Below are 23,525 nucleotides of genomic sequence, written 5' to 3'. Positions count from 1 at the left end.
AATAAGATGCTGTTGTTGACTTGGAGAAAAAGAATGGAGAGGGAAAACCACCTGAATATCAAATCAATGTTTTGCAAAAAATTGTTTTCAAAGAGAAGCCGACAAAAGGCTGTTGTCTACATTTTGATTCAGGCCTCAGCATCTCAATATTGAATAACCCGTGAGCTATTATGATGCTTTTGTATGCAACACATGATTTATTACTGCACCTTCTGTTGTACCATCAGGGCCTCAGAAGACATTGTGCCGATAGAAAAAACCTCCTCAGCAAACTCAAACTGCTTTTGTTCCTTTTTTCCATTGAGACTGATTCCTTTGCAGGCTATTTGCTACCTCCAGCTGCCAGCAACATGACATTTTATCATCTTGATACACCCGGCGATTCAATTAGTCATTGATGCTCAAAACCAACAGGAGCACAAGATTCAGGAAACTGTCTGCACACAGTCTATACCTCAATTTGTGTGGTGTCAGTGGATGTACGCAGTATTTCACACATGCATAAATGTCATGAAAAAGCTCCAACAAAGCCAGATGTTGTTTACTGTATCTACTAAAGTCTTTATGTAGATACATCATCTGCAGGCAAACAAAGATGGCCTCCAAAACTGGCTTAAAAAGTTGACAGTACTATTGAACGCACTGAACATCAAAGCTGGTTGCCTCGTGTATATTTTGCAACCCCACCTGATGGATGATGAGGTTTTGTTTGTGCCATACAAGTCCACACTTTATACTTGATGATGTTGCTTACATTCAAGAGGATAGATATAACAGTGGAATACATTTGAATGAATTTCCATTAGAATAAAAATAAACAAAGTGTATATGTTCTGACCTGCTGACATCTCTGGATGTGTAACCAAATCAGCTCCTCTGTCGATTGTTTCAAGGAGAAGAATTAAAGCTGCGCCGATTGTTCCAGTCAGACGACTTGCAGCTCTCAGATAACAGGCTTTCATGTGCACTGGCTGACAGGCTTTTGATGTAAGTAGAAGAGTCTGAGATTAGGCTCGCAAGATATCAGGCTGGCCTTTAGAGAAAGAGGAAGGAAGAGGAGATGCAAAGAGGGAAAGGAAGGTGTAAGTGTGATGGTTGATGTACATGATGTTTATCTGCTTTTAAAAACACATTTAAAATCATTAAGATGATATTCATCAGTATAGAAAGATGTGTTGTGTACAAACACAAATAAGTGATGCTTCTCTGGCACTGCTAATGAAAGGCGCACTCTCACAATCGAATGGTCTTTGAGTTAAAAGTCTTTAAGCTTTCATTATTATTCTCGAGTCTCAGCTTCTTTTTTTGGCTCTTCCCTTGACATAGACAATATCTCTAGAGAGAGAGGGAGAGAGATTAAGAGAGTCATCTCTAAAGCTTCATTCTCATAGAGGAAATACTTATATGCTCCAACCGGGTCATCTCCTCTATTCTAACCACACATACTGAGGAGAATTCTGTTTGTTCTTGTCCTTCAAGTAACTGACTCAGTAATTTCATGAAAGAAAGAAAAGGAATCAAGGTCATGAATATATTTACATGGTTTGGGGAAGATTGTTTTTTTCCGATACTCATGGAGTTGGGGATGTTCCTGAGCAGTTCTGGGAAAAGTTCATTACACAGTCAAGAATCAGTGTTATTTAGAACATCGAAGCCGACACTGATAGGAAGTGTACTAAACAAGACAACCCTCAAACGCTGAGTATTCAGTACTCCATGACTTTAAAGTTGCTGATGACTATTTAGGAAAAGGGGTTAATGATGGGTTAATTATACCTGAGTAAGTACAAATGTACATCAACACTATGTCTTTGGTTAAGTTGAATTCAAAACATGGACGAGGAATGACCTTGTAACCTGTGCCTTTGCCCTTTGAAGAAACGTATTTGTATTGCTTCAATTGTTGTATCCTAGTAAGCCTGTTGTAAAACATGCTGATGTCACATTTTCTTTACAGTTTTGCTGTTGTGCTCATGATTTTGGAAAGGCAATAAAATACATTCTCTATGTCAAATTCATTAATCTTTATAGGAAAACTCTTCTGCTCTGATGTAAAAAAGGGTGTTTCTGGTCCAATCATGATGTTAAGGAAAATACATTTTAGACACAACCATTGTCATGCTTGGTAAACTGGGGAATAAATTACATGCTAAACAAGTATCCTTCGTTTCTCCCCTGACACCACATCTGTCACAACAAGTAATTTAAATATGTAATGAAATGAAGTCAATGAGTAAGCAAATGAAGTCTGCAGTAGCCTTCCATTTCTAGCATTAATTTTTCATTCATTTTGAAACGTTACATTGCTAATCTCAGTATGAGCGCTCATTTATCTTCCATCCATCATTTGAAATGGAATGCATAATTTTCTATTCAATATCAAGCCACACGAAGAAGACTGCTGAAATCTTGAACTTAGGGTCAAATCTGACTTCCAATGAACATATGGTATGTTATTGGATTATAAAACTCTGCAATGAAACAATTAAATGAAAATGCCAATAAGAAGCCAAGTCTGAGGTTGGCCCGCAGCAGGCTTTGGGCAATCAAGCCTAAAAGCATTACTATGACTATTTCTGAGTGATTTCGCTTTTTCTGTAGGTCAAGCTTTATTCATTTTTTTCATTTTATCAGACCTAAAGCTACTTGAGCACCAAAGCACACACAAACACATCAAATTTAAAAAACAAAACAATCTGTTTCTTTCTTCTTTTTTTGGTTGTTTCACTTTCCTAGGAGCGCACATGGCAGCTATTTCAGGGTTACCACCAGAATCCCATTACATCAACATGCTTTTACATTGTCCAGTTACTGCTTATGACCGATCCATCTTACTGAGACAAATTCAAGGAATAAGGCATCTTTGAAGTTAGAATTTTTATTTCCCTTGTCTCGGCATCTTTATTAGTGACAGGAACAGAATTTGGAGAGCACCAGTCTGGCTCCCTGACTGGAGGACACCCATATGCTGCTGTCATGTCCCTCAATAATTAGGATAAATGGCAGTCATGACACTGCCATACTCCTTGGCCTCACACAACCTCTCTTTGGCCCCCACTTAGCTTTCAGCCATGTCTTTTATCCCAACAAAAACAAAAAAGCAGTGTGATGATCGAGGTGTTGTGAAGATTTCTAGACAGCTTTCTTTCAACACCAGCCAACAGACGGTGTTTGATCTGTCTTCAAGGTTTCCTGATGCCAATACAAAAGGTTTAACGGACAAAACTTTTTCATACATTTTCTTTTGAAATCAACAAAACTTCAGGGCCTTGATGTTGGCTGACGTCCAGTGTGTTGAGTGCAGTGTTTATGGTAAACTTTGTTCATGTAAGGCACAACTTTCTGGCTCCTCAATAATTAATGAGGTGGCATTATTGAGCTGTGTTCTCTGAAGGACAAATTAGAAAGCACAGGTTTTGTGTTAGCGACTGCAAACACAAAAAAGAGCAGATGTGAAGGAGAGAGGCAAGATCATTAATTGACGATTACTTCTCCACTAATCTAGATTGCTAAAACCCTCTGATACCATTAGCTTTACCCTTGAATCTCAAACAAAATACTAATACCTGGGATTTGTGTGTGTGTGATTCTCTCACCCCAATTTACAAGAAGGCCTTTGTGTCCTCAGAATTACCTCATGAAAAGTGTGCTAGAGTAGCTTACCCTGTGAAATTAATTAAAGTACACCCAAGGCCTTCACAGTGTGAAATCCAACACCCTCTCAGCTCTTTTAAGCTTACCTCACATGAAAGATATTTCTGTAATACACTCTGCCAATTTCACTTCTAGGCCTCTCTTTTTTTTTTTTTTACTGCTGTAGCATTGCAACCAATTCATGCTTACAAGGTTAAACCTATATTCATTTTTATTCCAAGTGGAACAGCGCAGCGAATTGAACACCTAAGGCGACTGTTTCAAGTTATTTTGGCTAATGTGTTAGCGAAAAGTAAAGAAAGCCAGAGGAAACAGTAAAAACTAAATTTTGAGTTTATTTCTGGCCACCCAATATACATGAGTCATGTCATTCTTCTTTTATCTCACTTTAGGCCTCCGCTACCTACTGCCTGTCTCTTTAGCTGCTACATGGTCCTTGTAGCTGCGACATAGCAGTCTTGAGTCTGTTTGACTTTTGGTGTTCAGAGATAAACTATCAGTTTATCGTTCATTTCTTGTTGGAAAAGCTATGTATCCCTAATGGAAGCTTAAATGTTGAGAGATATAAAGCTAGCATGAAACAGAAAAGAGCTTTAGAACCCAAATGTTAGCTAAAAGATGCTAAGTTTCTTGATGTACATAGAAAGTATTGGGGATAATTCTCCTGTGAATCATACATGTGAGACAGCGCAGCAGAGAGCTTGGTCAGTATAAAAAATAAAGACAAACACACTGATTAATTTCAATTTAGAAGAGAACAAGTGGCAGAGGCTGATGTTAGCTTGCTGGAGGGGAAATTGATGTGGGCCAAAGGATGATCACCATGGGGTAGAGAAAACAGTGTGATTCAGTTGCAAGATTAAGAACAAATTAAATCGACAGCTTGATTAATTGTTATAAATGACAGGTTAGTAAATCTTTAGGGAGAGGGATGGAAAGTTGGTAATAAAATAATGCACACTGGTGCTCTCAGTTCGGAGGCAGTGTCTCTTTACATTTACATTTTTATTGCTGTCCATTCCAGGTCATTTCATGCGCAAAGCAACATCAGGCATAAACTAATTTGTTGGATCTGTTTCACATTCAAAACATTTCCATTAGCAACTGAACCTTCCACATAATGAAATATTGTTCAACAAAAAATCTATTTCCGAAGTGTTTTATTTAATTTCCAAACCCCAGATTCTTACTTTTCACCAGCATAGCTGAAATATAAACCTCCGGCCACTCACTCTGCATCCTAATACAACATCAGACTGCTTTTTTCATATTCTCAATTTCTTTAGGAATCAGTGAAATAGAAAATGCCAAAGAAACCCAGGAAGCTACATCTTCACTGTCCGTGGTAATGAAAACACAAGCAAGTTGGGACCCAAAAGTAAAAAAATCAAGAGTCATTAATATGCAGCCTTTATGCTGTCCTTTTTTTTTTTTTACTGGAAAGATCTATCCCTTGCAAAAAGCCAAAGGCCCACACGTGATTTGATGAATATCCATAAATATTCAAGTTATGACACGGCTCTTCTCTTGAAATGAGTATGGGTAGCATGGCCTGGGTGAGTCACTTTGTCTCAAAGACAGAGAGATAAAGTCCTTCTGCTTGAGTTCAAACACTGAGCGCCTGTGTCCTTCCCCCTGGCTGAGGTGAAGCGAGAAAAAAAGGTTCGGAGGGAGAGGACTGGATAGGGTAAAACTATAGGGTTCCCTCTGGCGCACAGTAAACTTTGCTGAGATTCTCATGTTTAATCACGTAGTAGCTAATGTGTGCACCCATATCTGACATGGCGGTGTGGTATTTTGAGGGAAAAACATGGAAGCTCTAAACTATATTTCAGACCATGGCCTTCAATTAAGTGAAGTTCAGTTTCACCATGCCCTGTTTTTGTTTGTTTGATATTAGCTTCTTTATTGTGAAACACCCTCACTCATAATTTGTTACTACTGTAACTCGTTAAATCATTTCCCTAATTTTCAACTTTAAATCACAGAAAGTTGTGTAGTTCTTTCTCTCTCATGTTAATTGAAAACATATATTCTTGTTTTTAGTGATTTCTGGGGTCCATTCGTTTTTGGGTCACGTGAGGACCATTCTTTCTAGTATTCAGAGATGCCTGAAAAGTTTTATGTTATTCACAGGGTTCCCACTCAATCCAGAGATCATTTTCCAGGACATTTTCATTGATGATCAAGCTGGTATGACAGTCTAAATTTAGTTCCTAATTTAGTTCCTAAATAGTCTAATATGCTCCTCTCAGTGGAAGTCTACATTGAAAGACATGGAGTCTAGGAGTTTCTGTGCAGCTGTGTCGCTCTTTTTGTTCCGTTTGTTTTCACTATCGGGAGTTTGCACTCCTACTAGCTAGAGCAGGGGTTCTCAAACTTTTTGGAGCCAGGGACCCCTTACAGGTGAGAAAATTGTCCAAGGACCCCTCATAATTGTAACACAGATTAAGCACATTAGTGATGTGTCATGATCAAAAGCTGCGGCTCTGAGAGCCGATGCTTTATAGTGAATCAGAAGAGCCGGCTCTCTCTCGATGCGAGCCGGCTCCCAGTTTTTTCCTTTCGCTGCTTAGCTCTCTCAGTGCTCAGCCCCAGCTCTGCTCACAGCAGAACTTTGGCTGTTTCCGAAACCGCCTACTATACTACTATATACTGATTTGTCCAAAATTCAGTATGTAGTAAGTAGTATGTGAACAAGAGCAAAATCTGCATTAAGCCAAAACACCTCGGATGTATAATGATTCGGGAAAATATCTCAGCATGCATCGGGCCAGTCTGCCTCGCGTACTGTTTCCCACAATGCACAGCGCTCGTTATGCTTTTTCTTTTTCCTTCTTTTTTGACGGGGGGAAATCCGTTTTTGGGTGCTGTGAAAGTTATCAAATTACATATAAACTACTTCCTAACTTTTTAAATCATAAATGGATGCTAAATAAGCATTTTATTTATCGGCTTCGCCGTTGTTTACTTCCGCTTTCCGAAACCCGGAAATCCAGCGACGTCTGGCCCAGCATGCTGCATGACAGATCGAACAGAACAGTCATACTACATACTAAATTCAAACGCAGTATGTAGTAGGCAATACCTACTGACTACTACATTAGTAAGTAGTTTGTAGCAGGCCGTTTCGGAAACAGCCACAGTTTTGATTGGTCAGCATGGCAGCCATGCGGCCAATCAAAACTGGGGAGGGGAGGCTGTGTATCCTGGCTTCATCTGTTCCTTCAAGGAGAGTCTTCTTGAAGACCGGGCAAATACTCACTGAGAGGAGAAATCGGATCAGCCCATCCAAACTGAGGCATCTGATTTTTCTCAATGCCAACCTGAGGACGTTAATAATGTTTGCTCCAGGTTGGTTCTGGTTCTGGTTCTGTTTGCTCAAGTTTGGTTCTGGTTCTGTTTGCTTGAGTTTGGTTCTGGTTCTGTTTGCTTGAGTTTGGTTCTGGTTCTGTTTGCTTGAGTTTGGTTCTGGTTCTGGTTCTGTTTGCTTGAGTTTGGTTCTGGTTAGTTACGGTTCTGGTACGGTTCTGTTGTAGTTCGGTTCTGTTCTAGTTCGGTTCTGGTATGGTTCTGGTATGGTTCTGGTTCGGTTCTGGTTCAGTTCTGGTTCGGTTCTGGTTCGGGTCTGGTTCGGTTCTGGTTCGGGTCTGGTTCGGTTCTGGTTGGGTTTGCTTGGGTTTGGTTCTGGTTCTGTTAACTTGAATTTTGTTCTGGTTCGGTACGGTTCTGGTTCGGGTCTGGTTCGGTTCTGGTTGGGTTTGCTTGAGTTTGGTTCTGGTTCTGGTTCTGTTATGTTCAAGTTCGGTTCTGGTACGGTTCTGGTATGGTTCTGGTATGGTTCTGGTTCGGTTCGGTTCTGGTTCGGTTCTGATTCAGTTCTGGTTCGGTTCTGGTTCGGTTCTGGTTTGGTTCTGGTTCGGGTCTGGTTCGGTTCTGGTTGGGTTTGCTTGGGTTTGGTTCTAGTTCTGTTTGCTTGAATTAGGTTCTGGTTTGGTACAGTTCTGGTACGGTTCTGTTCTAGTTCGGTACTGTTCTAGTTCAGTTCTGGTACGGTTCTGGTACGGTTCTGGTATGGTTCTGGTTCAGTTCTGATTCAGTTCTGGTTCGGTTCTGGTTCTGGTTCTCTTTACTTGAATTCGGTTCTGGTTCGGTACGGTTCTGGTTCGGGTCTGGTTCGGTTCTGGTTGGGTTTGCTTGGGTTTGGTTTTGGTTCTGTTTGCTTGAGTTTTGTTCTGGTTCAGTACGGTTCTGGTATGGTTCTGGTATGGTTCTGTTCTGGTTCTATTATGTTCTAGTTTGGTTCTGGTACGGTTCTGCTATGGTTCTGGTATGGTTCTGGTTCGGTTCTGGTTTGGTTCTGGTTCGGTTCTGGTTGGGTTTGGTTCTGGTTCTGTTTGCTTGAAGTTGGTTCTGGTTCGGTACTGTTCTGGTACTGTTCTGGTACTGTTCTGGTACTGTTCTGGTACTGTTCTGGTAAGGTTATGTTCTAGTTCGGTACTGTTCTAGATTGGTTCTGGTACGGTTCTGGTACGGTCCATAACCCTAACCCTAATCATATCCCTAACCGTAATCCTAACCCTAACCCTAATCACAACCCTAACCCTAACCCTAATCACAACCCTAACCCTAACCCTAACCCTAATCCTAACCCTAACCCTAATCACAACCCTAACCCTAACCCTAATCACAACCCTAACCCTAACCCTAACCCTAATCCTAACCCTAACCCTAATCACAACCCTAACCCTAACCCTAACCCTAACCCTAACCCTAACCCTAATCACAACCCTAACCCTAACCCTAACCCTAATCACAACCCTAACCCTAACCCTAATCACAACCCTAACCCTAACCCTAATCCTAACCCTAATCACAACCCTAACCCTAACCCTAATCACAACCCTAACCCTAACCTTAACCCTAATCACAACCCTAACCCTAACCCTAATCACAACCCTAACCCTAATCCTAACCCTAATCACAACCCTAACCCTAACCCTAATCACAACCCTAACCCTAATCACAACCCTAACCCTAACCCTAATCACAACCCTAACCCTAACCACAACCCTAATCACAACCCTAACCCTAATCACAACCCTAACCCTAATCACAACCCTAACCCTAACCCTAATCACAACCCTAACCCTAACCCTAGTCACAACCCTAACCCTAACCCTAATCACAACCCTAACCCTAACCCTAATCACAACCCTAACCCTAATCACAACCCTAACCCTAACCCTAATCCTAGCCCTAACCCTAACCCTAATCACAACCCTAACCCTAATCACAACCCTAACCCTAATCACAACCCTAACCCTAATAACAACCCTAACCCTAACCCTAATCACAACCCTAACCCTAATCACAACCCTAACCCTAATCACAACCCTAACCCTAATAACAACCCTAACCATTACCCTAATCACAACCCTAACCCTAACCCTAATAACAACCCTAACCCTAACCCTAATAACAACCCTAACCCTAACCCTAATCACAACCCTAACCCTAATAACAACCCTAACCCTTACCCTAATCACAACCCTAACCCTAACCCTAATCACAACCCTAACCCTAATCACAACCCTAACCCTAACCCTAATAACAACCCTAACCCTAATCCTTACCCTAATCACAACCCTAACCCTAACCCTAATCACAACCCTAACCCTAACCCTAACCCTAACCCTAACCCTAATCACAACCCGAACCCTAACCCTAACCCTAACCCTAATCACAACCCGAACCCTAACCCCAATCGCAACCCTAACCCTGATCACAACACTTACCCTAGGATCAGGGTGAGAATGGTTTTGTAACAGAATAAATGCACAAAATTGGGCAATTATAAGGCTGCTCATAAAATCACTGTACGTAAAAGGGTTTTTAAAACAAACCATTAGTTTTTTCAAAGTTAAGGTAAAATATACGGCTACAAAAGAGCCTAAATTAAGAGCCGTTTGGGAGTCGAAAGAGCCGGCTCTTCTTTGGGAGCCGAGTCAAAAGAGACGGCTCTGAAAAGAGCCGAACTTCCAATCACTAAAGCACATGCTTACTAACATTTGCACCCTTTGATGCCCTTGGAACTATTTGTATTGTAAAACGTATCAATGTAAATACTTCAGACCTGTACCATAGTGATAAACAGATAACACTTCAATTTGAATCAAGTAAATACCACTTGTATACTTTAAAACAGAGGGTCATTTCATTCCTTGTGGACTCAACATGACAGCATTTATACTTTTCAAGTAATTGATCTTAAACGCTTTCAGAAAATGAACAGTAGCAAGACTCACATATCCCTTTGAGCCACCAAATGGTATCATAACAATGGTGTATATGCTGTTTTGTAATGACACAGCACAATTTTATAATTTATTAGAAATGTATTCAAATTATTTCACGGACCCCCATGTTATGGTTTGCGGACTCCCAGGGGTCCCAGGACCCCACTTTGAGAACCCTGTATTCAACACTGATTGTTTAAGGAACATAATACTTCAAATTTATATAAACTACTCACAGAAATATCATTATCACGACATGAATTTCATGTAAAATTTGGGTTATTATCCTTGCAGGTTTCAGCATACAGCAATTGTTTTAATGATCCGGACACAAGTAAGTTGATACCCTTTCCCTCTATGACCCTAAACCTTGACACACACCAATTCTTGGATTCAGGTATTTTTTTGGGTCACTTGTGAGGACAGTCCTTTCTAACCTAAAAAATAACAAGCGAGATCAACAGTGATTGTTGCACACACACACACACACACACACACACACACACAGACACACACACAGACACACACACACACACACACACACACACAAACAAACAAACAAACAAACAAACAAACAAACAAACAAACAGAACACCTATACTAAAAACACATGATTCAACACCATACCTTGCTTACCATTCATTCTACCATCAAGAGGGGGCAGACATATTGTGCACAATCACAAAATCAGGAACGCACACTTATGTACCCACACTGACTGTCAACTGGACTGTGGCATATTTCAGACCTACACACATAAAATTCTCACAAAAACATACCAGAAGAGACCCTCGCCCCTCATCCTGGCCTCTGTCACAAATGCTTCTCGTCGCTAGGCTCTGTGTGACTCCCCTGAGTCGGTTGCCAAGCAACCGTGGCTGCATTAATATGCGCTGGAGAGGGAGAGAGAGAGAGAGAGAGAGAGAGAGAGAGAGAGAGAAGGGGATGCCTCCTGCCTGTGGAGTGAAAGCAACCACAGCGCAAGTGTGAGGCGACGGGTTCTTTCACAGTTTCTCTCTCTCTCTCTCTCTCTCTCTCTCTCTCTCTCTCTCTCTCTCTCTCTCTCTCTTTTACAGCCGTCCAGCGTCCACAGTCTGCTCAGTTAGTTAGAGATACACGCTCAGCCACAGGAGCGCAAGAAAAGGTATGTCAGGTTGCACAGCATGTAAAGAAAAGCAGAGGCTTCCACCACTTCAGAAGTGGTGCCTTTTCCCCTGTTATTTATTTCAGTGTAAAATAATTTAGGGCCAACATGGTAGAAGTATAAGTTTGAGAGAGGCGTTACCAAAAGAGGTTGTTTTTCATGCCTTGTCAGAGGAGAGGAGTCTAAATTCTCTTTTACTTTGGTAAGCTTTATGGAAACAAAGACAAAAGGAGTTTGGACATGTACATATGATAAAGCTTTGCTACCCTCCCACCCCCATCTGCCCATCAACTAACTCCATTCTTCAACTTGACATCCTTCTTCCACACAGACAAGAAGAAGAAAAAGAAGAGGAGGAGAAGCAGAGGTGGGGAGGCAAACAAAGCAGACAGAGAACGAGGAGGTGGGCAGCACAGTTTCAGCTCTCACAAGGCTGAGGAGGAGAAAGTGAAGGCAGAGAGAACTTGGCCACTAGTGAAATGAAATTCTGGGAGGAGACGGTGGAGCGCTGCGGGGTACGATATCCACCGAGAGCCCTGAAATTGGAAAGCCTGGAAGACAAGCCAGCCCTCTCTGGATCCTCTGCCTCACCACAGCCGAAGGATGAGAGGGGACCACTTTCACCTTAGTTGCCAGGGATGTCTGTGCACTACGGAAAGGCTTCCCCCTTCAGCATGTCCAATGCTATGTTATTCCTGATGCTTTGTAAGGTAGGTCTTAAAAGTGATACTGTCATCACACATCAAGGGCTATCACAATTAAACTCATCATCATGTAAAACAAACATACTTTATAAATCATTCACTTATTTTAAATGTGATGACAGCTATGGGTTTATTAATTATCATGATATGTATCTTTAGAAGTATTGGGATATTTGCAGGCTCAGCTTCCTTTGTGTGAATTTTGATTTACATGGCATAAACACTCTGAAAGTCGTCTTACAATTAAACGATGCTCCCTTGTTTATTTTCTGTAAGATAAAGTTAGGTGTTTTTCACCTAGATTGCACATCCTCATGCTCCTCTGGGAGTTTCTCCTCATGGTGTAATTGCTTATGATATAAATGCCAGAAACATTCCATAAAAGGCTCTACTTTTTTGGCTTTTTTAAACCGTCCTGTGATTTTTGAAGTTTAAACTTTTCAAAACAAAGCTAAGCGAAACCTGCATTCTTTAATACAAGCACAAATGACCTTTTGAAAATTATTTGCATAAACTTTTATTTTTGTAATAACATGCAACCTCTTTGTGTGAAATTTAAGCTTAAAGTGTGACGATTCAATCTGTTACTACCTGCAACTTTTTTGTTTTTTGGCTAACTAAAAAGCATGTCCTACAAATATGTTAATTAATGCTCACATATTTATGCACCAAATTGATCTATCACTACATTTACAGAACATTGCTTACAAGTTAAAAAATAAATAGATCACACTTTTTATTCGCTCAGATTATCTTCCTCTCACTGTCTTCTGTTTCCATCTCTCTGTGTACTGTACTCTATTGCTATGAGACCGTCTCTTTTTCGTCTGTTTCTCTGACGGTGTCAGTGTGTGATGGGCGTCAACCTGAGTGTGTGACTGAGTACCATTGAGAGCAGTTGAGAACTGTTTCTTTGAATTCCATTTCATAACAATGCCAAAAGCGACTCTGCCTGTCAGACCCTGTTAGCATCTGGAGCATCACTTGACATGCTCAGATTTATTCAAGTGGCAAAAGGTTTCACTCCCCACTGATCTGATCTAAGGGTGTTAGCTTCTGTTAGGTGTAGTGGGAGAGTCTGTGGTTTGTTGTCCCAAGTATGACATCGCCCCCTTTTCACCTTCTCTCTCTCTCTGTCTCTCACTCTTGTCCGCTCCTTTCACACAAATGTGATCCTGGCAGTTGATGCACAATGAAAGAGCCAGATGTGAGCTTGCCTTAAGGAGATGTTTCCAATGATGAATGAGAAAATGTTGATCCAGATGTGCTACGTGTATCATATTAAAAACCTGACATTGACAGACTTGATGATGATTAAGCACTGAGGGAAAAGTGAAGATTTCAAGTGTCAGAATCATTGAAAATGAGCTCTTGAGTGACACCCTGAATCAATGCAGAGATAAGTAAATCCTCTGTTCCTCAGAATAGCTCAGTCAAACAACTAATCAATAAGGGGTGGAGAAGTGGATACTGAGGACTGTATCTTGACTTGATTAATAATCCTTTCATTCTCAGACTCAGTACATTTCATTGACTTTTGTGTCTACTTTGTCCTGGTTTATGACAGCTCTGATCTCTATTATACAGTCTACCCTATGAAACGTGAGACTCATTATAGGGGGTTAATGATTATGGCACACTTGCCATTGAACACTGGAGATGTTGGATGAGGAGACTCTGGAAGACGTCCAGGAGGTTTTCTGTAAGCTGCACAGCTGTTCTCAGCGTTAAGCTGTTTCCCCAGAACTCAGATTTTGGCAGAGCGAGGATGTTCCCTCAACACAACTCCCACCAAAAATCCTCTGTCCTTTACTTTTAGAGGGGGATTCAGACCCTTTACATAAGGACAAAATGCCATTCTTTAAATGTAATGTTTAATATTATTTAAAAAAGTCCAGAATTCAAGTTTAAATAAGTAGAAAATAATTTGTACCGCTTAAAGTCTCATCTTATTGATATCTTATTGTGTATGACTTTATTAGCTCACACTGATACAACTATCTTCTTAGCTGGCAAAGTCAAAGCTTTACACTCAACAACTCTATATTGTCAATACTGTTAGTCGTTCATTGTTAATTTAGTCTATTGGTTGACATTCTACACAGTAACAGTGCGATTTAAGTGGGTGTGAAAAAGGCTAAAAGGAGTGAAGAGAAGAAGAAATAATATTGATTCGAATACTGGGTGTGACATTTTTGAGATGTATTTACATGAAACCATCAAAAAGGAATCATAAACAAATGTCTCTGGTAAAACCATCATCTTTAAAAATGAACAGCACACCAGCTCCCTCAAAGTGAAGCCAAAACGTTTAGAGCTCCCCCTGGTAACTGGCCGCAGAATAGGTCATCAAGCCTGCTGATGATAGGCTTCAAAACTGGGCTTCAGAAACAAGTCATCCACACCCTCAGTGGGTGAAAGTAAAAGCTCACAGAAATCTAAAAATGACAATGGCTTTTATTTTATAATGAGGTAACAAGCCAAAAAGTTGCTTAATTTATTAAATTTCATCTGAAAAACAACTTTCAGGTAAATTTAGCTCCCAGAGAACCATATTTCAATAATTACTGGCCTCTGAGTATTTAAGTAGAAGTTATTAAAAACTGTATTTGCGTGCTTTAGCTTATTTTCCACCTCTGCCCCCCCCCTTCACCTCCACCTCCACCAACTCCCTCCTCATCCTCCGGCACATTTCTCCTCCCCATGGCTTTTGCCTACTGCTTGTTTATGTCAGCAGCGAGCAGGCGTCTTCATGCATGAGAGCACATCCAGCGCACCACACAAAGCTCTCCATTCAGGTAGGGGGAAGCCCTGTGTGTTGTGCTCCTCAGGAGAGGCGGTCACAGCCCGTTGATAGATCAAAGGAGGGGGTGGGGGATGCACTTAACACAGAAACAGAGCCTGATTGGGTTTTTATGTACATGGAAGGCACAATACATATTGGTGATTGGACTCGGTGTTGGTCTTTCAGAGAGAACAATTTCTTTGGCTTTGAAACAGGCCTGAACAAAAGGCCTTTTACTTTAGAATAAAGGTAATCAATGAACAAAATCTGTTGATAGAAAGTGGTCTCTCTGATACTGACTTGAGTTTTCCAACATTCCCTTCTTTGACTCACAATCAGACATTTCAGTTGTGAGCAACTGTGCCATTTTAATCTCCCTCAGTTTCCTCTCTGTCATCCATCAACACCAGAACTTTTATGAACTATTACCAGTCCCTGGTACTCTTTTTTCCTGAAAATACATTTTCACCCTGCTAAACTAGCCAATGACACAATCAGGAAGTCAAAAGAAAGGGGAAAATATCAGCACTGGTTCCTAAAAATCTCCACTTTGGCAGAGTTCTTTCAAAAGGCCACATACATTGGATTTATTGCATAAGACCCCATCAATTTGCCTGAATTCTGCTGATGCTGAAAAGGTTACCAACTGTAAACAACTCTGTAAATGCAGATTAATTGTCAGTGTAAAGAAATGGTTGTGAAATAATACAATTCCACTGGGCTTTCTGCTCTTGCGGACCTCACATGTTGTCATTCAGTTGGATTCAGCATAAAACAGAAAGCCAAACACAAGGAAAATAAATGCTGACCCTTATTTGACTTGTAATTTTATCAGCAGTCCAACCAAGATTATGTGAAGGACTTTTGCAATAACTGTAACTCAATCCTCTCTCGTAAAATACACCAGCCTAAAAGGCACTTTGTGAACGGGTAGTACTTCAGGAAATATGTTTTTGCGCACTTTTGCTGGAAAGCTAAAGCATGTTGTTTATTTTGCATCTAAGCTTTTTACTTAGAGGAACATCTCCCTGTTAGAGGATTTATTTTTAGTATGCATGAGCTTACATGTTTTACAGTTACTATTTGGCATATAGAACGCATTGACCCGCAAAAGATACACTTTTCTCCTGAGAGGTGTTAGGATGCCTACTTGAACCAGCTGCTGTGCCCGCAGGCAAAAAAGAACAACAACCTACAGCTTGTTTCCAATACTTCACCCTGGGAAACACAAATCAATACCCACACATCTGAAAAGTCCCAGAGTTAATACCTCAATTGATAGAGTCCAGTGAAAGATTTTTCTTTTTTCACTTACTAGCTCAGAGGGCTGCCAAGTCTACTCATCTGATGTCCAGCATGTCCATCAAGAGGGATAGTGTACATTTTTAGGGTTTTATCCTTAACACAGTTGCATCATTCAGTCATGTTTTAACTAGACTCACTTTATTCCGAGAGAACACTTTCAGAAAAAGTAGAAAGTAAACACGTTTAAAGTAAAAAATCCTCAAGTCCTGCTTACATCATACTTTTAACATATTCATAAAACCTGAAAAATAGATGAAGTATTTTATGCAAAAATATGTCAAATGAAATAAAACTACTGTACATTTTGGTCATACATTTCAATGTTGCTGTAATCCTAAATGTTTAAATATTAGATCATTTGTGATAAGAAAAATGAAATGAAAAAATGAAAAGGAGAATTAGGTACGGTGGCCCTGAAGTGCAAATGACAACGACAAACCAGAAAACACAACGGCAAAACAGAAACGTTAACGGTCGTTGTGTTTTCTAATTTGTAGTTGTCGTTCCTGCTTTGCCATTTTGTTTTCTGATTTGACGTTGGCGTTTCTGTTTTGCCTTTGTGTTCTCTGTTTTGCCATTGTCGTTTCTGTTTTGCCATTGTGATTTGCACTTCAGGGCCACCGTAATTAGGGCCTGTGTCCACTAACAGCATTTTTTGTGCTGGCAGCACCTACTGTATATACCAAACAAAACAAAGCACTTCAGCGTTTTCAGTGCTCAGCTTCCACTGTTGGGGTCAGCTATTTTTATCACTGCTTTCACAGTGCTCTCTGTTGAAAACAGTCTGACTTCAGTGTCACTTCTCCCTCACCAACTTCTCAAAATCAAGAAGGAACAAGACTTCTGATATCAACTTTGTTCACAACAATGGGGGAAAAGGAACTATTCATAGCTAATTCGACAACTTCTTTGAAATATTAGCAGCTAAAGTAGATATGTATTTCGGAGACACAAACAAAGGGTAAATAAACGCTCGTCATTCATGCGTGTTCATGCATAATTCTGCCATTCCTGCCAAAGTTAGTGCCTCAGTTTGGCCACTCCATTGAAAAATGTAGTTTCTGCTCCATTTGAAGCAAACTGATTGAAATCTGGACTATTTTGAAGAGAGGGACTTTAAATCTTGTGATTTCACCAACTTGTTTTTCCCACATTTAAGAGCAGGAGACGACTGCTGTATATTTCATTCAAGGGTTGAAATGAAGTAATTTCCTCTTCGATGGAAAATCTTTCCCATATCCTTAAATAAAACATAGGTTTACAGAGTCTTATGGGTGGAATGTGCAGAGAGAAGCAGTGCATTAGTCTCCATATATTTACGCTCTGAGAAACCTCTAGTGCGTGTATGTGTGTGTGTGTTTCCTGTGTGTGTGTACGTGTAGAGGTGTTTGCAATTGTGCTGGGCTGCTTAAAAACTCTACCAATCTTGCATCCAAAGGACATCACTTTTGAATAATATATTTCATGTTTTTCATTAAAAAAAGGAGAAAGGGTTGCTCTACACTTATTATCTGTCTCAAGCACTGAGTCTTAAATCAATTATTGGGTTCCATGGACCTAAACTTTTTCCAAATAAGTGTCTTCATTTGTGAGTGAAGCAGGCCCTATAACACTTTCTCTTCTTCAGTTCAAAAGTTGCAGATTAGTGTCACGACTCACACAATAATCTTATATTGCTGGACCAATTATCTTTATGTATTCCATCTGGGTTTAAGGTCAAAGAAAAGAACTACGGTCATCACATTAATTAATTATCACCAGCACATTTTTTATTCTTTTTCATTTTTGCTATCGCAGTCCACCATACAATGTTTAAAGATGAAGTTACAGTTACAGTGAATAACAAATGGTTTGTGTTTTTCTTTTTCTCTCTTATCTACTGGCTCCAGATTGGTCTGAGACATAAACTGCACACTTTGCCTGGGAAAATGGTAAACAATCTCCACTGTGATGAGGAAAAGGGAATCCAAGACAAGGAAAGTAAGGAGGAGAGCATCCTGGCGATGTTGGGCATCATTGGGACGGTTCTCAACTTGGTAGTCATCATCTTTGTCTACATCTACACAACACTGTAGACCTTGAACTTTTACTGAACTCAAAGCTCGGGCAGATCAGATCTCAGCAGCGCCGCTGACACAGCACAGTGTTGCCTGATCTGGAGATGAGGATGGGAGGTGCAAAGAAGAGGCAAACCTCCCCTGATGTTGAACGGGATTTAAGACTATGTGATTGCAATATGGCATCCGTCCTGCATCTCTTTGAGCAGCTTAGACAATGGGAAACTGGCTTGTTCCTCTGGCCTTCACAGGTAGAATTAACGAGAATACCTAGTCAGGTTTGACTTGTACATAAATGCATGAAGCTAACAAGAGAGGCTCAAAGGATGCAGATTTTTACCAACATGGGGACTTCAAAGGCTGCGGAGAAGGCATGGACACTTTTTAAAACTATTTTTCAGATACTGTTCTTAACTAAATATAGCAGATGTTTTTTTATTTGCTGAAACGGGTTAGAGGTGAAGATGTACATATAAGGTAGCCACAGATTTCTGCTTTGCAGTTTGTTGTTTTTCTTGAAGATGATCTCAGTGAAACATAATATTCATTGGTTAATTTGAGATTTAAACAGACATATTGCAAATTTAATGTCCGTTTTGATACAGTTTCTTTTTCTAATTAGCCCTAAAATAATTGATCATGGATGGTGTTTTATTAATTGGGACTAAATCAACCAAACCTGTGCGAAGTTCATACAATTGTCAGATAAACCTTCAAATATCGATATAAAATGTGTCTTTTATTGGCGTTAGCTTTGTTTGAAGTGCTAAATCCCTATCCATAACCAAATATATTTGACATTGAGGTTGACATGAAATGGCCAAGGACCAAGCAGGTTCATATTAATGGCTTTACGTCTTATTATTTCAGTTTTTAACATGTCACTTCATGGTCTCATAGGCTGAAGAAAGTGGCATCCATTTGTAAGAAAATGATTTCAATATTTACAAAAGTCTTAGCTCTGGAGGCTGAGGAGTGGCAGGCTTTGAGTTTGGATTAATGGGACACACTGCAACCTGTCCAATCATAGGTGTATATAGAATTTACACAGCTCGACAGCAAAAGATAGTTTCCATCTATTGATATGTTTGTGCATCAATGATTTTCAACTTTGACATGTGCATAATGACTATATGCCTTAAAACTTGAGGAAATGACTATTTCCATGATGTATAAAACTATCAGGTTATTGCTACTTTGTGAAAGGGAACACTTGTTGTATATATATGTGTTCCGTGGCCTATGATGTTGTTTTTATTTATAAGAGATAACTTTGTTGGGTAATTTTTGAAAGTAACCTTCTGTCTGAAACAACATGCTAAACCTTAAAGCTCATAAATCGTGTCTTTGTGGTGTTTTCAGATCGAAGACAACTTCCTTTTCTTCATTTAGATACTTTCTGTGGTGTATGATGGGTGTGGGGCTCACACTGAACAATACTGTGAATGTTGTGAAATTATATGATCACAAGAGCTTTAATTGTGACTCCTAGTCAAGTCTGGAGGCCTGCATTTTTTCCCATTATGTTAGGAAGTCCTTCGTTTCTCTTTTTGAATTAAATAATCAAATGATTCTACCACTTGGGAAATACACTTTGAGTCTTAGTTGGTGTAATTCTGTTCCCTTTTCACAAATTATCTCACGTACTTGAACTTGATGTATGGTGAACCTTTAAGGTGAAGGTTGTGTTTTTGGACAGACCAATACAGGATGTATTTCCCTGTGTTTAATCTTTATGCTAGTTTAATTCATTTCCTGGCAGCCTATTTGGGAGAAAAGGTGAAGAGATTATAAAACTTTAAAACCTTTTAACTGCAGGCATGCACACACTAAGGTCCGATTTTGGTTGCATATCAGGTGACTTAATATAAAGAGCGAGAAAGACAAACAAGACTTTCACCAAGTAGAAAGTGTTTTATGTCTCGTGTGAAACTTAAAGACAGCACTGATTTATTCAATAACACATTTAAGTTGTGTGTTTTAAGTAACATAAATCTAACTATGTGCACATGTTGTTGTTTTCCATTGTGTTTTCCCCAATCCAACAAAGTAAAACCTGAAAGAGACTGCTTCAAAACATCAACTTTGTGCTAATTACTGTTACCGTGATGAGAAAGGTCAACTTACTGTTGTTACCAGGACATCTAAAGTCACCTGTGATCATCAGACAAATGTCACCCTACTCTGTCCTTCCCTGCTTGTAGCTTCTTCTTACCAAAGTTCCTAAAACAAGAAAAAGATATGCTGTTAATGGACTTTTCAAGATTCTGTTTGATGCAGACACACCTCCCCCTGCAGCAGTTCCTTCTAATCATCAGTATCGACAGATATTGCATAACAATGCAGATCTGTAAGTAAAGGGCCTTTTTTGGTATCAGACATGTTCTGGTTTGTGTTTGAAGTCCAAGGATATATGTCTGTAAAACTGTACATCATCCACTAGTGTTTCAGCTGGTTTCAATTGTGTGAGAGTGAGCAAACCATGTGGAGGCAAAAGGAGAGAAAAGCAATCCATTGCAATACTAAAACCCATCATCAGTCATCGTACGATGATTTCATTGTATACCTTGTATAATGATCATCTCACTCCCTGAAAAAGTGTGTGATAAACATATTTCCTAAAATATCAAACTATTTAAAATAAAATCAAAGCTATTGGAGTTGCAAAAATGTCTATGAAAATAATGTACAGTATTTACAGAATGTAAACATGGACTACGAAGTATGTTTAGGTTTGTAGGACAATAACCTCATGACTTCAGAAAGTGCCTGACATCAAAGCATCTCAATCTCAGCTGTCTTGAGATGAAGGAAAGTAAAACACAAACCAATGAAATTAAGTCATTTGCAGAAAAACGCTTCTCCTTATTTACTGCCCTTCAGGACGGGATTTGTACTTCATCACTCAGTTGATAAAGTCACCTTTTTTGTCTGTTTTTTTCCACAGAATGACGAAGGCCTAGAAAGCACACAAACAAGTTGTTTGAATGTATTCATATTTAATGTAAATCTGATTATTCTTATGGGTTATTTATTTTTCCTAAATATGTAATCTGAATTTGCTTCTATGCTTTCTTTATGTGTATGCTAATCTATTTAAACTAATTTATTAGGTGCTTGTTGTTGGCAGATGGAAGGGTTTTTCAGCCTGCAGTTTGAGTAAAAAACATTGAATAAATATTTCTTGAAGCTGATTTATTTGGGATGTTTGGGCTTGTATGGTATAAAGGAATGAATATCAATGGTTTATATATCGATGTATACTCTAGTAATTAAACATTACCATTGTTCTTCAACACGTAAAATTTATTTTAAGTGTGCTTTTAGAACAAGTAGAAAGTGTTCCCTCTGAAGAGATGACATCTTTGAAAATCTATACTTTCCTGCATTTGACAGCTGTGTGAGATTACAACAAAGCCCTGAGGAAGAAAACGGCGGAAGAACCAACCCTTACAGATTCTGCAGCGTTATATCCTGCTAGACAGATTTCTCTATGTGGCTGCTAATCAATCTGAAAGATGGCGAGAAACAGACAAAGCCACAGAGACCAAATCACCCTAAACATGCTTATTTTTACACATCTCATGTGGGTTTGTATCTTTTAGGTCATACATGTGTCAGAATAATTTCCCACTCCATTAAGAGAGTTCTGTGACTGGTAACATACTGGAATAATCCTGTTGGAGGAGGAAAAATGAGACCAAATACAGCTTGACTTCACTTTTACTTTAAGTATAATGAATTAGGCAATGAACCAAGAAAACACAGTGTTGTCTGAAGACATCCCAGCTGCATGAATTCACCAGAGGCTTTCTTTAAGCTATTGTATCACCTGGATCCAGGAGGCAGCCAGCACAGCCTTCAAACCACCGCCCGGAAGCTGAAAGACGCCTGCTGAACAATATGAAGGAGACTGTGGTGCATCGCAGATGTATGATTCAACTGAGCAGATTGTCCGTGCAGACGCTCCATCTCCATCTAGCTGAGCTGACATCGTTTTGATGGTTTCACAGAAAAGCTGTGCGGAGCAATTAATCCACCCTAGCACTCAAGCCCCGGCCAAATCAACAAGACGTTCTCATGGCTGGCAATGTCAGCCTGCTTCTTCTGTTATTCAAAAGCAACTCAACTTGTGGTGGCAACAACACACATAAAAACGAATGTCACATTGCAAAGTAGAGTTACCAATAGGACACAAACTTGCAATCTTTTTTTTTTTTTTTTTACAGTAACAGAATACAAATCATTTCACAACAAAACAGCACCCTTCATGAATGATCACACACTGCATGAAAAGCACTGAACACAGCCAGGGTAAAGGGTCAGCTGTGTAATTGGTTTTTGGCAATACCAGGCTTTGCTGTAATTAAATCAGAACACCTCAGTGTAAGAGCTTCAACAATAATTCAGAGGCACAAATGCTGCTTTTCAAACACTGCTACACACAGAGTAACATGATACAATAAAAGTTGCAGGCAGTAAGGGGGCTTTCATGGCTGCAGCTATACATTACTTATGTTTAAAAGCTGAGAGAAAGGAGGATCGGATCTGAAAGGCGGCTCTTGTATGTGAACGATACTATAAGGAGTTGTTTGGGAGCCGAAAGAGACGGTTCTTGCCAAGCAGAATGGTCTGGATCGCTAAAAGAGCTGTTATTTAAATCAACAGGAGCATATAAGGTGAGGTTGTTTACCTAAAAGAAGAAGGACCTAAACCCTGCTCTAAAATAATGAGATGGATTGCAGACAACTTGGGCAAGAGCATGCAGCAGCAATTTAACAATTCCTAGCTAGGTTGACATCTAAATGTTGCGTACAATTTGACATAATCTCAGGTAAAATCTTTATTATTATTATTCAGTCAGTCAGTTTAAGCATTTTTCTACCAACTGCTATCAAGCCACAAGTTTGTCAAGGTTGAAAACTGGTAGAACTTGTTGCAGTGAAGAATGATGTAATGGAATTAAATGAGCAACAGTCTAACCTCAAAGTTGCAAACCAATCAAAGAAAGTATACTTTTCTGTTTCATGCAAATCAAACAATTGTCATTCTCATCTATTTTTACATTTATCTCCAATTTTGTGTTTCACTAAATATGTTATTCACAAATTTAAACAGTGCTTTAAAGCAAACTTCTTCAAATATGTGAGTTCTTAAGTTGTTGGTCAGTTGCTCAAAATCTTTGCCTTCAGTGTCAATCGCACATTCTCTGCACGTTCTCAGATAGCATTCTGGGAAATTTAGAGAAGAAACAGCATGAAGGTAAAAAACACAAATACTTGATTTTGCATTTAAGGATTAAATCTCCAGCAACAATGATGCATAATGACAGTTAATATGTTGATTTATCCTGGTTGTTCCCCTGAAACAAAACTACTAAAGACAGCACATTAGTCCTCTGTTGATCTGATGCAAAGAACATCCTGATTGTCTAGTTTAAGTTTGAAAGCTTGAGGAAAAGCAAGAAACAAAGTGACACTTTTCCTACCTAACCCGGCTACAGTTCACTCCAGAGTATCAATGTCGTGATGTCCCAGAATCCAGAGTCCTCTCCCAATTAGAGATCTGAGAAGATTT

General features: G+C 39.6%; 1 long non-coding RNA gene across 1 annotated transcript; it reads left to right on the top strand.

The window, feature by feature from the left end:
- The first annotated feature begins 10,992 nt into the window (after window positions 1–10,992).
- On the top strand, window positions 10,993–21,243 carry LOC117805877. The gene is made up of 3 exons (XR_004629553.1): window positions 10,993–11,097; window positions 11,429–11,807; window positions 17,781–21,243. It is a non-coding gene; the product is annotated as an uncharacterized LOC117805877 (long non-coding RNA).
- The last annotated feature ends 2,282 nt before the right edge of the window (window positions 21,244–23,525 follow it).

This window comes from Notolabrus celidotus, chromosome 22 (genome assembly GCF_009762535.1).
Source record: "Notolabrus celidotus isolate fNotCel1 chromosome 22, fNotCel1.pri, whole genome shotgun sequence".
Lineage (NCBI taxonomy): Eukaryota > Metazoa > Chordata > Actinopteri > Labriformes > Labridae > Notolabrus > Notolabrus celidotus.
This window is presented reverse-complemented; position numbering and strand designations above follow the sequence as displayed.